The following is a 15,234-nucleotide window of genomic DNA, read 5'->3' on the forward strand; positions in this document are numbered from 1 at the left end:
CGGAAGGGCGCCCAGCGCGACGGACGAAAAAAATCGTCGTAGGACTTTGCCGCGCGGTTTCTATTGAACACATATCGTCGGGTTAGGCCCATAGGCAGCGAAAAATACCCCTTAGCCGGACGATTTTGAGACGTTATCTATCGGAACTTTTCTTGTAGTGTGTGTAGTTTCCACAACAGAACCCATATCGTCGGGTTAGGCCCATAGGCGACGAAAAATACCCCTTAGCGGACGATTTTGAGACGTTGTCTATCAGAACTTTTCTTGTAGTGTGTACAAGGCACTCCTTATATGATTAGTCTCTCGCACTTGTGATTTTACCACCGGTCTCTCACTCGTGTGATTCTACCGACCGTATACCGATCTTCCTCTCGGGGATTGTACCGCGTGTCTTTCTCTTGAGAGATTCTATCGGGATAGTGGTTCGGGCTATCGGGAGTAAACCGGAATTGTATCGGGATGGTGTGTGTTTGCGTGTGTTCATCGTGTTCTTCACCGTGTTCTTCGTGTTCTTCCTCTCCCCCGCCTTTCCCTCGGTCAATTCGTGAGATCGGGCAACCCACGTGGCCTTAGGCCCCATCATATGGTATCAGAGCAAAGGTTGCCACGAATTTGACCCCCAAATCCACCGATTTTCGTCCGAAAAAATTTCCCAAAAAATTGCCCCAAAAAATAGCTCGAAATTTGATCTCCGGATTTGTTGCGTTTTTTGTGGTTTTGATCCACATATCTGTGTTCTTAGTGGTTGATCTACCTTTCCCCCAATTTCCACCATCTAATTCAATCAATTTTGCTTCCAATTTGGGGATTTTTGACCCGCCCGTGTGCAAGTTCTTGAAGAACAGCTCGAGCCTCTCCTCCCATTTTGGTCAACGGCGGGATCCTTCCCCGACCGGCTCGAGCCCCACCTGGCCCTCCTCGTCTGCCTCCACCCCGTGCGCCGCTACCGGCCCGCTTGGCCCACTTCATCGCCGTCCCGTGCTGACCCACTCCGCTCCCGCCAGCGTGCATCGATCCAGCGCTCAGGCCGCTCCTCACCTTCGCTCGCTCCTCCGCGCAGCTGCATCGCCCGCAGGAACAGCAGCAGCCGCCAGGCCAGGCCTCCACCGCGTGCATGCTACTCGCCCGCCGCATCTGCCCGCGCGCACAGCACCAGGCCGCCAACCACCGCGCTGCACGCGCTCCGCCTGGCGCTCGATCTCCATCACACGCCCGCTGCTCCACATCCAGGCCGCCGGCACCAAGCTCGCACCCGCACCAGGCCCAGCTCGCCTCGCCCCACCCCCTGCATCGTGCAGCTTCCTCGCGCCACAGGCCGCCGATCCCCAGCTCGCCAATCCCCTGCCGTTCGCACCCAGCTGTGCCCGCCCGAGTCTTGACCAGGCCACGCTCCGGTCCAACCGGACCTAGCACCAGGGTGGCCGGTCCAGACCGGGCCCTGGGCCGGATTGCGACCGACGAGGGGTCCCGGAGCTCCTGTACTGCGCCCGGTTGCATTCGGCCTGGGATCCGGTTTCGACCGGGTGGTCCGGCCAGGAATCCGGTTTGACCGGGTTCTGGACCGGTTTGACCCAAGTTTCGTCCAATTTTGACTCCTCTTTTTTGCCCCAAATTTTGACAACTTTTCGGAGCCCGTTTGACTCCAAATTTTAACAACAATCTCCAAATACTCCATATAGTCCACGTCTAATTTTTGACAATTTTTGGAACCCAATTTTTGACCGCTCGTTTTGACCCAACTTTTCGGGCATTGACTTAATTTGTCCGGTTTCCGTTTTGGAGTGCAAGGATTGTCTACCAAGCTTCTGCGTCTACATCAACACCGCGGTGACACCTTCGGCACCCCGGATTCCGGCGCAAATTCGACACCGCCATCGTCGACACCATCGCAAGTTCATGTGCTTGACACCGCCTAACCTTTTCACTAGGTATAACTTGCCCCCTTACACCTTGTAGCCAAACTTTCTTCCTTTGCGTACCTATCTCATTGAGAGTGGCTTTCCGAGCGTTGCGAAGCATTGCACAAGTGTCACGACCGTGAGAGGGTGTGTGTGTGCGTTGTGTTGAGCAAAGCTCCGAAGCAAGCTCGGTGAGAAAGATACACAAAAGAAGAAAAGGTGTGGCATATACATAGAGAAAAATAAAGCTTCTAAGCATAGAAAAAAAGTGAAAAAAAGGAGAAAAGAAAAAGAAATAGAAAAAGAGTGTGTGTCCACCGATACAAAGGAGTGCATACCTTGTAAGCGCTAAGAGAGAAAAGAGAAGTGTGACATCTTGTGCAAATCTTGTTGCTTCTTTCTTGTGCAACCAAGCTACCGTCTCTCTTGTGTTGGCGTGACACCGAGCTTATAGTCTTTGTTAGGACCATTTTGTTACTTAGCTCACTTCCTTGGTCGCGCTAACCCCATTGTTCTCCTTTGTGTGTGTTTCCGTGTTTCCTTGACATAGATCACCACTTTTGACATTTGACTTTGGATTTTACCCACATTTGACAATAGACTTTTCCGTTGGTCTTTTTCGTTTGCTATCCACTCCACTCCTACCACATATAGAGTTCTTGGCCTTTTGCGTGTGTTTTGAGTGTGTGTGTGCGTACCCGGTACAATTTTGGCTTTGCTCATGACTTGAACCATGTTTCCGATACTTTCTTAAAAGGTGGGATACTTGTGTAGTTTTCCTTCCACCATACATATACACCTATCCTAGTGAGAGATACACATGATGACCCCACTAGAGCAAGCCGAGATGAGAGCATACTTCGTCGAGCTAGATGCTCGAGAAGCCCAAATGACACCCAAAGATAAAGCTGAGTGCAACGCATACTTCAAATACCTTGAGTGCAAGAGTGACACACACCATAAGTTGAGTGAGGACACTTTGATTTCTAACAACTTAACCTCTACTCCTCTTGTGTTGTCTTCCTCTTTGCTAGGTTGCTCGGACATCGACGACGCCATTGACATGGAGATGAGGGACTCCACTATATGTGAGATGAGCGACTCCACTATATGTGAGATGAGCGATTCCACCATATGTGAGCTTGAGTGCCTCCACTTCGAGAGCATGAGCGATACACCAAGTGAGATGAGAGTGGTAGTTGATAGGTCATATGAGGCCATTTCGAATTCTAACAACTTACCCTCTACCTCTAGTGTGTTCGCTTGTGTTTCATTAGGTTCCATGGATGACGAGATGCCGATCATGGAGAAGATGTACGTGGTGCATGAAGACGATGATATCACACCATGCTTTCTTGAAGATGAACATGGAGGCCACATGGAGCCTACCACTTCCACACCACCTACCTCATATGAGCGGGACTACAAAGGTACATATATGGGTGTTGATGATGCTATGATCCCACTAGTGGACATGATGATTTGTGAGTGCTTGCATGAGTTGGATGATCCTATTGCCATGTCATATGCTTCTTTCACTTTCCCTTGTGATACTTGTGATACCACCATTGTTGATCATGTGGAAGTAGTTGCTTATGATAATATGTCCATGCCATGCTATGAGTGTTTCGATTTCTATCCTATTGCTTGCAATATGTCGAACAATTTCTCTTTCCCATGTATTGCTTGCAATGTTGATAATGATGCTTGTGTTGTGACAACCTTGCCGAACAATTGCTCTTTCCCTAGGTTTGTCGACAACAATGATCAAATGTTGAACATGTTTTGTGCTATATGCTTGCAATATTCTCCCATTAATGCAACCAAAATGATGAACAATTTCTCTTTCCAATGCTTGGCTTGCAATAGTGTTAATATGATTGTAAATGAGATTGCCCCCATAGCTCTCTCAAATTTTGGAGACTTTGCCTATATCCATGATGAGCATGTTCATGTGTTTACCCCGCATATTCACCATATCTATTATGATGCATTGCTTAACGCTAATGGTGATGTGCAAAAGAAATGGAAGATCATGATGGATGATGTGTTCATATACCATGCACACACGTTCTTTGCATTGCCTATTGTGTGTGTAGGTACACGGAAGACAAGGTTAACCTCGATTGAGCACGAGTTGACCAAACGAGCTCTTGAGAGCATAATACAACTAAGTACAAGATCGAACCCGGCTCTAATACCTTTCCCATGCTTTGCATTGAACATGTTGAACAATTTCTCATTCTTATGGTTCTTTTGCAAGCATAATGATGTGATTCTTACCATTGGTGTTGTCACAAATATGAGGACCAATTTCTCTTTCCGATGGTTTGTGTGCACACATGTTGATGATATTTTGGACACTCTCCCTTATGTGTTTTTGCCAAATTCTCCTCTTATTGCTTCAAGGATGTTGAACAATTTCTCATTCCGATGCCTTGAGTGCAATAATGCACATGAGTTTCTACATGAGATGGACATCATAGTCGTCTCACAATTTGGAGTTTTTGTGTTTCCGCATTTGAAAGATGTTGAAATGAAGTTCTTACACATTGACCTTGCATATGCATTATTCTTGATATATTTGTGTTGTGCTAACGGTGTTGTGAACATGAATGGACATGTCGTTGATGATATGCTCCTCTATCACACACACACATACCTTGCTTGGTCTTTGTTGTGTGAAGGTACAAGCGACTTGTGGATGAGCGTCAATGAATGGGTTCAACCCCACACATCTACTACACAAGATCTCTCGATGAGAGCACACCGGCATTTTGATAAGGTTACCTCCTTCTACTTACGCTCCCTTGCTAAATCCATTAAACTTTGGCTACGCTTTGATTGCTCCTTTGCTTTTCTTGTGCTATTGATAGGGCTCTTGACAAGTGAAGGGACATTCAAGCGTTGGTGTCATCTACCTCCTCTACACATTCATGAAGACTTATCATCGAGGACGACTCTTTTTCAAGTGGGAGGAGATGATGCAGCCCGACCTACGGTCTTCGCTTCATCATGTGCGTCAACGTCAAGAACCACACTCAAGGCCGAGGTCACGGAGGCATGGAAGAGAAGAAGGAAGAAGAGCGTCCGAGGTCGCCAAGAAGAGAAGGCGCCTGCCACAAGTCAATTCGGGCCAAGGCCCATGTACCCCCTTGTTTCCCTAAACTACCCCTCCTTAGTGGCTCCCTATATATAGGCTCCCACCTCCCCCTTCATGAAGACAGAGTTGATGAACTAGAATTTGGCTCATGCCTCCACCATCCCTTTGGGATTAGGGAAACCCCCTCCTTAGATTACCCAAATCTATTGTACAAGGCACTCCTTATATGATTAGTCTCTCACACTTGTGATTCTACCACCGGTCTCTCACTCTTGTGATTCTACCGATCGTATACCGATCTTCCTCTCGGGGATTCTACCGCGTGTCTTTCTCTTGAGAGATTCTATCGGGATAGTGGTTCGGGCTATCGGGAGTAAACCGGAATTGTATCGGGTTGGTGTGTGTTTGCGTGTGTTCATCGTGTTCTTCGTCGTGTTCTTCGTGTTCTTCCTCTCGCCCGCCTTTCCCTCGGTCAATTGGTGAGATCGGGCAACCCACGTGGCCTTAGGCCCCATCAATCATGGTTTCGTGATCATGAACATTGGATGTTGTTAATAACAAGGTTATGTCATTAGGTGAATGATATAATGAACATACACCCAAATAAGCGTAGCATAAGATCAAGTCATTAAGTTCATCTTGCTATAAGCTTTCGATACATAGTTACCTAGTCCTTCGACCATGAGATCATGTAAATCACATACACCGGAAGGATAGTTTGATTACATCAAACGCCATTACGTAAATGGGTGGTTATAAAGATGGGATTGAGTATTCGAAAAGTATGAGTTGATGCATATGAATCAAGAGTGGGATTTGTCCATCCCGATGACGGCTAGATATACTATGGGCCCTCTCGGTGGAATGTCGTCTAATTAGCTTGCAAGCATGTGACAAGGTCACAAGAGATGACACGGTACGAGTAAAGAGTACTTGTCGGTAACGAGGTTGAACAAGGTATGGAGATTGACGAGGGTGCTCCTCGACAATGTCCTCCGATTGGGACTTAGGGTTGACGAAATCCTGTAGGCTGACACGAGACATCGGTTATCAGACAAGCGGGGAGAGCAATTTACCCAGGTTCAGGGCCCTCGATGAGGTAACACCCCTACGTCCTGCCTGTCTGATCTTGATTATGAAGATATCGGGTTACAATGGGGTGCCGAAGGTTTCGGTTGTGTTTTCGTCGAGAGGCTAAGTGCTACGATGACCTAGCTCTGGACTTACGGTGGCTATGGTTGCTAAGATTGATTGTGTCCCTCGACAGTCCCTCTCCTGGCCTTTATAAAGGGGGCCAGGTCTCAAGAGATCTACACGAGTACGACTAGGTTTACAAGAGTCCTAGTTCTAAACTTTCCTTATTCGAACGATCCTTGTCGGTCTTCAAGGAATCTTCTTCAGCACCGACCTTGTGGCCCACCTTGCCTTCGAGTGTCTTCATGGGCCTCCAGCTGGGCTGCACGGGATAGGTCAATTCCAGTTATCCGAAGGGTAATGCCCACGTCAGTAGTCCCCGAGTGTCTAGCCGAAGGAACTTCGGGTAGAGACTAAAGCATGCCTTCACTGAAAGTTCTTCTCTCGATAGTTCATGTCCATCTTGTATTGGCTTCGTCTTCTTTTATCGGGTGCGCGTGCAGCGCTCCCGATGGGAGTAGCCCCCGAGTCTATATACGGATGCTTGCAATCCGTGTGTAGACTCAAGTTGTACTACTCGAATGTTTTCTTCTGTCGAAGTTTTTTTGCGAGTCTTCATAAGCCATCCGATAAATTCATACCGAGGCTTGTGTTTTCCCAATAAGATTTAATGCGTAAAGGATAGTGAGTAATGTGCCCAGCTTTTGCTGGTTAACTGCCGTTGACAAAACAACGTTACCCTACACAGAATCAAGTCCCCGGGCATGATCCTGGAGTGCAAAAAACTTTTATCGGGTGCGCGTCCTGCGCTCCCGATGGGAGTAGCCCGAGTGCAGGCACGGGCGCTTGTGGCCGGGCGCAGACTCGAGCCGAACATACTGTCCTTTTCTTCAAATACTTCTTCATGATCTTCTTTATGAAAAAATCTTCGAGTCCACGTTTATCGGGTGCGCATCCTACGCTCCCGATGGGAGTAGCCCCCGAGTCTAAGTGCGGATGCTTGCAATCCGTGCGTAGACTCAGGTTGACCACTCGACAATTTTGTTCTTTCGACTCCTTAATCGAGCTTCATGACGTCAGTGGACGCAACTACTGGCGCAGTCCTGACATGACAAGACACGACCTGTTGGGCCCATCCTACTCCTGTGTGGTCCTGTTTTTTGAGAAATGACCGCTTCTTGCGTGCGGTTACCAAAGCGCCTCCTCGATTCCCGCGATTTGTTTGATGAAAAAGAGACTCCTTTAGTAAAATGAGGACACGTGCCCGTTCAACCCTTGACTCTGCATCTTATAATTTCTCGTGGCAAATCTTTTCCTCTTTTACGCTTCATCATTGCATCCTTGTCTTCCTCATTCATCTTCCGCACTCAAACCTACTGCGCCGCCGCCAAAACCAGATCCCTCACGAATCTGTGAGATGGGGAAGAAGAAGATCTCTACCACTGCTACGGATGCCACGAGCAGCGGCGCCGCCGCCAAATCTGGTCCAAATCTTCCAAAAAGGAGCACCTCCCATGCTCCTCCTCTAGCTCCGGCGCCGCCGGCGCCATCGAGTTCCACCGTTGGGTCCGTCCCCGGCGACTGGCCTGCCTCCACTGCTACAAAGCGGGACGAGAAGAAGGCCAAAAGCCTCGGGTATATCCCTTCCGAAGAGGGGAATGTTATTCTTCCAGGTGCGATCTCACGGCCTAATCCCCTGCTGGTTTTACCGTGATGTTCTTATCTTTTTTGCATCGAGGTCTGCCTCTTCCTGCCCACAAATTACTTCGCCATCTCCTTCAAGTTTATGAGATCCAGTTATGGCAGTTAACCCCCAACTCTATCCTTCATCTTGCTATTTTTATAACTCTCTGGGAATCATTCTTGGGCATCGAACCACACTTCGGCCTATGGAAGAAAATCTTCTTCGTGAAAAGGTACAACAGTAGTGGCGGATCCTTCGTTATCGGCAGAGTCGGTTTCGTTGCCCGTAAGGAAGTTAAGTACTTCAATTTCCCGATGAGGGAGTCTGTACAAGGATGGAGACTGAAATGGTTCTACATCAGAGACTCTTCAACTGCTGAACTCCAGCTTCCCCGCTTTTCCGATGTCCTTGAAGCCAAACCCAAACAATCTTGGAAAAATACTCTTTCACCCGATGAAAAACCAGCAGTCGATAGATTATTTGCCAGATTCCTTCGGATAAAGGGAGCTGATGGCCAAACCATGATAGGCACAAAGGTAGCTGCTGTATTCTTGAAACGTCGAGTCCAGCCTATCATGGCCAGAGCTCACCCGATGTGGTTGTATTCGGGTCCCAAGGACGTGACTAGGATAAATGCTGCCGAACTATCTGAAAAAGAGCTACTTGATGAAGTTCGCCGTCTTACTCACTTCAGTCAGGAAGACTCGATTCCTCTCATATCTTCTCATATACCTTTTGATGCTGATCACCCGCCAACCGAGGTAATCCCCTGTTCTCACATTCTCATTGTACTGTTTTTCTTGGTTAACTGCCATTGTGTTTATTTGTTTTACCTTCAACAGAATCCCATAGATCCTGACTATGTGCAAGACCTGCCGAATGATACTTCCGAGAGGGGAGATTCCTCAGTCCCCGTGGGGTCTCATACCGAGGGAAACATGAGCTCGGAAGCCGATCATGCTGACCCAATAAACCCTGACGCCATCCTTATCGATCCCAAATCTGCAGCCGACGATATTAGCGACACAGCGGGATCAATGCACGATGACGACGCTGATCACGCTGCTGATACGTCTCCGACGTATCGATAATTTCTTATGTTCCATGCCACATTATTGATGATATCTACATGTTTTATGCACACTTTATGTCATATTCGTGCATTTTCTGGAACTAACCTATTAACAAGATGCCGAAGAGCCGATTCTTGTTTTCGCTTGTTTTTGGTTTCAGAAATCCTAGTAACGAAATATTCTCGGAATTGGACGAAATCAACGCCCGGGGTCCTATTTTTCCACGAAGCTTCCAGAAGACCGAAGAGGAGTCGAAGTGGGGCCACGAGGAGCCGCCACACTAGGGCGGCGCGGCCCGGGCCCGGCCGCGCCGACCTATGGTGTGGGGCCCTCGTGTGGCCCCCCGCGTTGCCCTTCCGCCTACTTAAAGCCTCCGTCGCGAAACCCCCGGTACCGAGAGCCACGATACGGAAAACCTTGCGAGACGCCGCCGCCGCCAATCCCATCTCGGGGATTACGGAGATCTCCTCCGGCACCACCGCAGAGAGGGGATACATCTCCCGGAGGACTCTTCACCGCCATGGTCGCCTCCGGAGTGATGAGTGAGTAGTTCACCCCTGGACTATGGGTCCATAGCAGTAGCTAGATGGTTGTCTTCTCCTCATTGTGCTTCATTGTTGGATCTTGTGAGCTGCCTAACATGATCAAGATCATCTATCTCGTAATGCTATATGTTGTGTTTGTCGGGATCCGATGGATAGAGAATACTATGTTATGTTAATTATCAAGTTATTACCTATGTGTTGTTTATGATCTTGCATGCTCTCCGTTATTAGTAGAGGCTCGGCCAAGTTTTTGCTCTTAACTCCAAGAGGGAGTATTTATGCTCGATAGTGGGTTCATGCCTCCATTGATATCCGGGACGAGTGACGGAAAGTTCTAAGGTTGTGGATGTCGTTGTTGCCACTAGGGATAAAACATTGATGCTATGTCCAAGGATGTAGTTGTTGATTACATTACGCACCATACTTAATGCAATTGTCTGTTGTTAGCCACTTAATACTGGAAGGGGTTCGGATGATAACCTGAAGGTGGACTTTTTAGGCATAGATGCATGCTGGATGGCGGTCTATGTACTTTGTCGTAATGCCCAATTAAATCTCACTATACTTATCATGACATGTATGTGCATTGTTATGCCCTCTCTATTTGTCAATTGCCCGATCGTAATTTGTTCACCCAACATGCTTTTATCTTATGGGAGAGACACCTCTAGTGAACTGTGGACCCCGGTCCATTCTTTTATACTTGAAATACAAATCTGTTGCAATACTTGTTTTACTTGTTTTCTTGCAAACAATCATCTTCCACACAATACGGTTAATCCTTTGTTACAGCAAGCCGGTGAGATTGACAACCTCACTTGTTTCGTTGGGGCAAAGTACTTTGGTTGTGTTGTGCAGGTTCCACGTTGGCGCCGGAATCTCCGGTGTTGCGCCGCACTACATCTCGCCGCCATCAACCTTCAACGTGCTTCTTGGCTCCTCCTGGTTCGATAAACCTTGGTTTCTTTCCGAGGGAAAACTTGCTGCTGTGCGCATCATACCTTCCTCTTGGGGTTCCCAACGAACGTGTGAGTTACACGCCATCAAGCTCTTTTTCCGGCGCCGTTGCCGGGGAGATCAAGACACGCTGCAAGGGGAGTCTCCACTTCCCAATCTCTCTACTTTGTTTTTGTCTTGCTTTATTTTATTTACTACTTTGTTTTCTGCATTATATCAAAACACAAAAAAATTAGTTGCTAGCTTTACTTTATTTACTGTCTTGCTCTCTATATTAAAAACACAAAAAAATTAGTTACTTGCATTTATTTTATCTAGTTTGCTTTATTTACTACTGCTAAAATGGCCACCCCTGAAAATACTAAGTTGTGTGACTTCACAACCACAAATAATAATGATTTCCTATGCACACCTATTGCTCCACTCTGCTACTACAGCGAGAATTCTTTGAAATTAAACCTGCTTTACTTAATCTTGTTATGCGAGAGCAATTTTCCAGTGTTAGTTCGATGATGCTGCTGCCCATCTTAATAATTTTGTTGAACTATGTGAAATGCAAAAGTATAAGGATGTAGATGGTGATATTATTAAATTGAAATTGTTTCCTTTCTCATTAAGAGGAAGAGCTAAAGATTGGTTGCTATCTCTCGCCTAAGAATAGTATTGATTCTCGGACTAAATGCAAGGATACTTTTATTGGTAGATATTATCCCCCCGCTAAAATTATATCTTTGAGGAGTAGCATAATGAATTTTAAACAATTGGATAATGAACATGTTGCTCAAGCTTGGGAAAGAATGAAATCTTTGGTTAAAAATTGCCCAACCCATGGATCGACTACTTGGATGATCATCCAAACCTTCTATGCGGGACTAAATTTTTCTTCGCGGAATTTATTGGATTCAGCTGCTGGAGGTACCTTTATGTCCATCACTCTTGGTGAAGCAACAAAGCTCCTTGATAATATGATGATTAATTACTCCGAATGGCACACGGAAAGAGCTCCACAAGGTAAGAAGGTAAATTCTGTTGAAGAATCCTCTTCCTTGAATGATAAGATTGATGCTATTATGTCTATGCTTGTGAATGATAGGACTAATGTTGATCCTAATAATGTTCCGTTAGCTTCATTGGTTGCCCAAGAAGAACATGTTGATGTAAACTTCATTAAAAATAGTAATTTCAACAACAATGCTTATCGGAACAATTCTAGTAATAACTATAGGCCATATCCTTATAATAATGGTAACGGTTATGCTAATTCTTATGGGAATTCTTACAACAATAATAGGAACACACCCCCTGGACTTGAAGCTATGCTTAAAGAATTTATTAGTACACAAACTGCCTTTAACAAATCTGTTGAGGAAAAGCTCAATAAAATTGATATTCTCGCTTCTAAGGTTGATAGTCTTGCTTCTGATGTTGATATTTTGAATTCGAAAGTTATGCCTAATAGGGATATTGAAAATAAAATTGTTACTACAGCAAATGCCATCCAAGTTAGAATTAATGAGAATATAAGATTAATGGCTGAACTGCGTGCTAGGTGGGATAGAGAAGAAAATGAAAAACTAGCTAAAGAGAAAAATGTAGCTAAAGTTTGGACTATTACCACCACTAGCAATGTTAATGATTCACATGTTGCTGCACCTCCTACTATTAATGGTAAAATAATTGGTATTGGCAATGCTTCTACTCCTAGTGCAAAGCGCGCAAAATTACCTGAAACTGCTAAAACTGCTGAAACTGCCTGTGATAAAACTGCTAAAAAAATTTCCAACCTTGGGGATGATAATCCCATTGCTTTAGATTGTAATGATTTAGATTTTGATGATTGCCACATCTCTGAAGTTATAAAGTTCTTACAAAAACTTGCTAAGAGTCCCAATGCTAGCGCTGTAAACTTGGCTTTCACAAAACATATCACAAATGCTCTCATAAAAGCTAGAGAAGAGAAACTAAAACTTGAAACTTCTATTCCTAGAAAGCTAGAAGATGGTTGGGAGCCCATCATTAAAATGAGGGTCAATGATTTTGATTGTAATGCTTTATGTGATCTTGGTGCAAGTATTTCTGTTATGCCTAAGAAAGTCTATGATATGCTTGACTTGCCACCATTGAAAAATTGTTATTTGGATGTTAATCTCGACTGATAATGCTAAAAAGAAACCTTTGGGGAGAGTTGATAATGTTCATATTATGGTTAACAATAACCTTGTCCCCGTTGATTTTGTTGTCTTGGATATTGAATGCAATGCATCTTGCCCCATTATATTGGGAAGACCTTTTCTTCGAACCGTTGGTGCTACTATTGATATGAAGGAAGGTAATATTAAATATCAATTTCCTCTCAAGAAAGGTATGGAACACTTCCCTAGAAAGAGAATGAAGTTACCTTATGACTCTATTATTAGAACAAATTATGATGTTGATGCTTCATCTCTTGATGTTACTTGATTTACACTTTATGCGCCTAGCTGAAAGGCGTTAAAGAAAAGCGCTTATGGGAGACAACCCATGTTTTTACTACAGTATTTTTATTTTATATTTGAGTCTTGGAAGTTGTTTACTACTGTAGCAACCTCTCCTTATCTTAGTTTTATGTTTTGTTGTGCCAAGTAAAGTCTTTGATAGTAAAGTGAATACTAGATTTGGATTACTGCGCAGAAACAGATTTCTTTGCTGTCACGGATCTGGGTCTAATTCTCTGTAGGTAACTCACAAAATTAAGCCAATTTACATGAGTGATCCTCAGATATGTACGCAACTTTCATTCAATTTGGGCATTTTCATCTGAGCAAGTCTGGTGCCATTTTAAAATTCGTCTTTACGAACTGTTACGTTTTGACAGATTCTGCCTTTTATTTCGCATTGCCTCTTTTGCTATGTTGGATGAATTTCTTTGATCCATTAATGTCCAGTAGCTTTATGCAATGTCCAGAAGTGTTAAGAATGATTGTGTCACCTCTGAACATGTTAATTTTTATTGTGCACTAAACCTCTAATGAGTTGTTTCGAGTTTGGTGTGGAGGAAGTTTTCAAGGATCAAGAGAGGAGTATGATACAATATGATCAAGGAGAGTGAAAGCTCTAAGCTTGGGGATGCCCCGGTGGTTCACCCCTGCATATTCTAAGAAGACTCAAGCATCTAAGCTTGGGGATGCCCAAGGCATCCCCTTCTTCATCGACAACATTATCAGGTTCCTCCCCTAAAACTATATTTTTATTCGGCCACATCTTATGTGCTTTGCTTGGAGCGTCGGTTTGTTTTTGTTTTTGTTTGGTTTGAATAAAATAGATCCTAGCATTCACTGTATGGGAGAGAGACACGCTCCGCTGTAGCATATGGACAAATATGTCCTTAGGCTTTACTCATAATATTCATGGCGAAGTTTCTTCTTCGTTAAATTGTTATATGGTTGGAATTGGAAAATGCTACATGTAGTAATTCTAAAATGTCTTGGATAATTTGATACTTGGCAATTGTTGTGCTCATGCTTAAGCTCTTGCATCATATACTTTGCACCCATTAATGAAGAAACACTTAGAGCTTGCTAATTTGGTTTGCATATTTGGTTTCTCTACGAGTCTAGATAATATCTAGTATTGAGTTTTGAACAACAAGGAAGATGGTGTAGAGTCTTATAATGTTTACAATATGTCTTTTATGTGAGTTTTGCTGCACCGTTCATCCTTGTGTTTGTTTCAAATAACCTTGCTAGCCTAAACCTTGTATCGAGAGGGAATACTTCTCATGCATCCAAAATCCTTGAGCCAACCACTATGCCATTTGTGTCCACCATACCTACCTACTACATGGTATTTATCCGCCATTCCAAAGTAAATTGCTTGAGTGCTACCTTTAAAATTCCATCATTCGCCTTTGCAATATATAGCTCATGGGACAAATAGCTTAAAAACTATTGTGATATTGAATATGTACTTATGCACTTTATCTCTTATTAAGTTGCTTGTTGTGCGATAACCATGTTTCTGGGGACGCCATCAACTATTCTTTGTTGAATATCATGTGAGTTGCTATGCATGTCCGTGTTGTCTGAAGTAAGAGAGATCTACCACCTTAATGGTTGGAGCATGCATATTGTTAGAGAAGAACATTGGGCCGCTAACTAAAGCCATGATTCATGGTGGAAGTTTCAGTCTTGGACATATATCCTCAATCTCATATGAGAATAATAATTGTTGCCACATGCTTATGCATTAAAGAGGAGTCCATTATCTCGTTGTCCATGTTGTCCCGGTATGGATGTCTAAGTTGAGAATAATCAAAAGCGAGAAATCCAAAATGCGAGCTTTCTCCTTAGACCTTTGTACAAGCGGCATGGAGGTACCCCATTGTGACACTTGGTTAAAACATATGTATTGCGATGATCCGGTAGTCCAAGCTAATTAGGACAAGGTGCGGGCACTATTAGTATACTATGCATGAGGCTTGCAACTTGTAAGATATAATTTACATAACTCATATGCTTTATTACTACCGTTGACAAAATTGTTTCATGTTTTCAAAATAAAAGCTCTAGCACAAATATAGCAATCGATGCTTTCCTCATTGAAGGACCATTCTTTTACTTTTATGTTGAGTCAGTTCACCTATCTCTCTCCACCTCAAGAAGCAAACACTTGTGTGAACTGTGCATTGATTCCTACATACTTGCATATTGCACTTGTTATATTACTCTATGTTGACAATTATCCATGAGATATACATGTTACAAGTTGAAAGCAACCGCTGAAACTTAATCTTCCTTTGTGTTGCTTCAATACCTTTACTTTGATTTATTGCTTTATGAGTTAACTCTTATGCAAGACTTAT

The sequence above is a fragment of the Lolium rigidum genome, chromosome 2 (assembly GCF_022539505.1).
Source record: "Lolium rigidum isolate FL_2022 chromosome 2, APGP_CSIRO_Lrig_0.1, whole genome shotgun sequence".
Taxonomy (NCBI): domain Eukaryota; kingdom Viridiplantae; phylum Streptophyta; class Magnoliopsida; order Poales; family Poaceae; genus Lolium; species Lolium rigidum.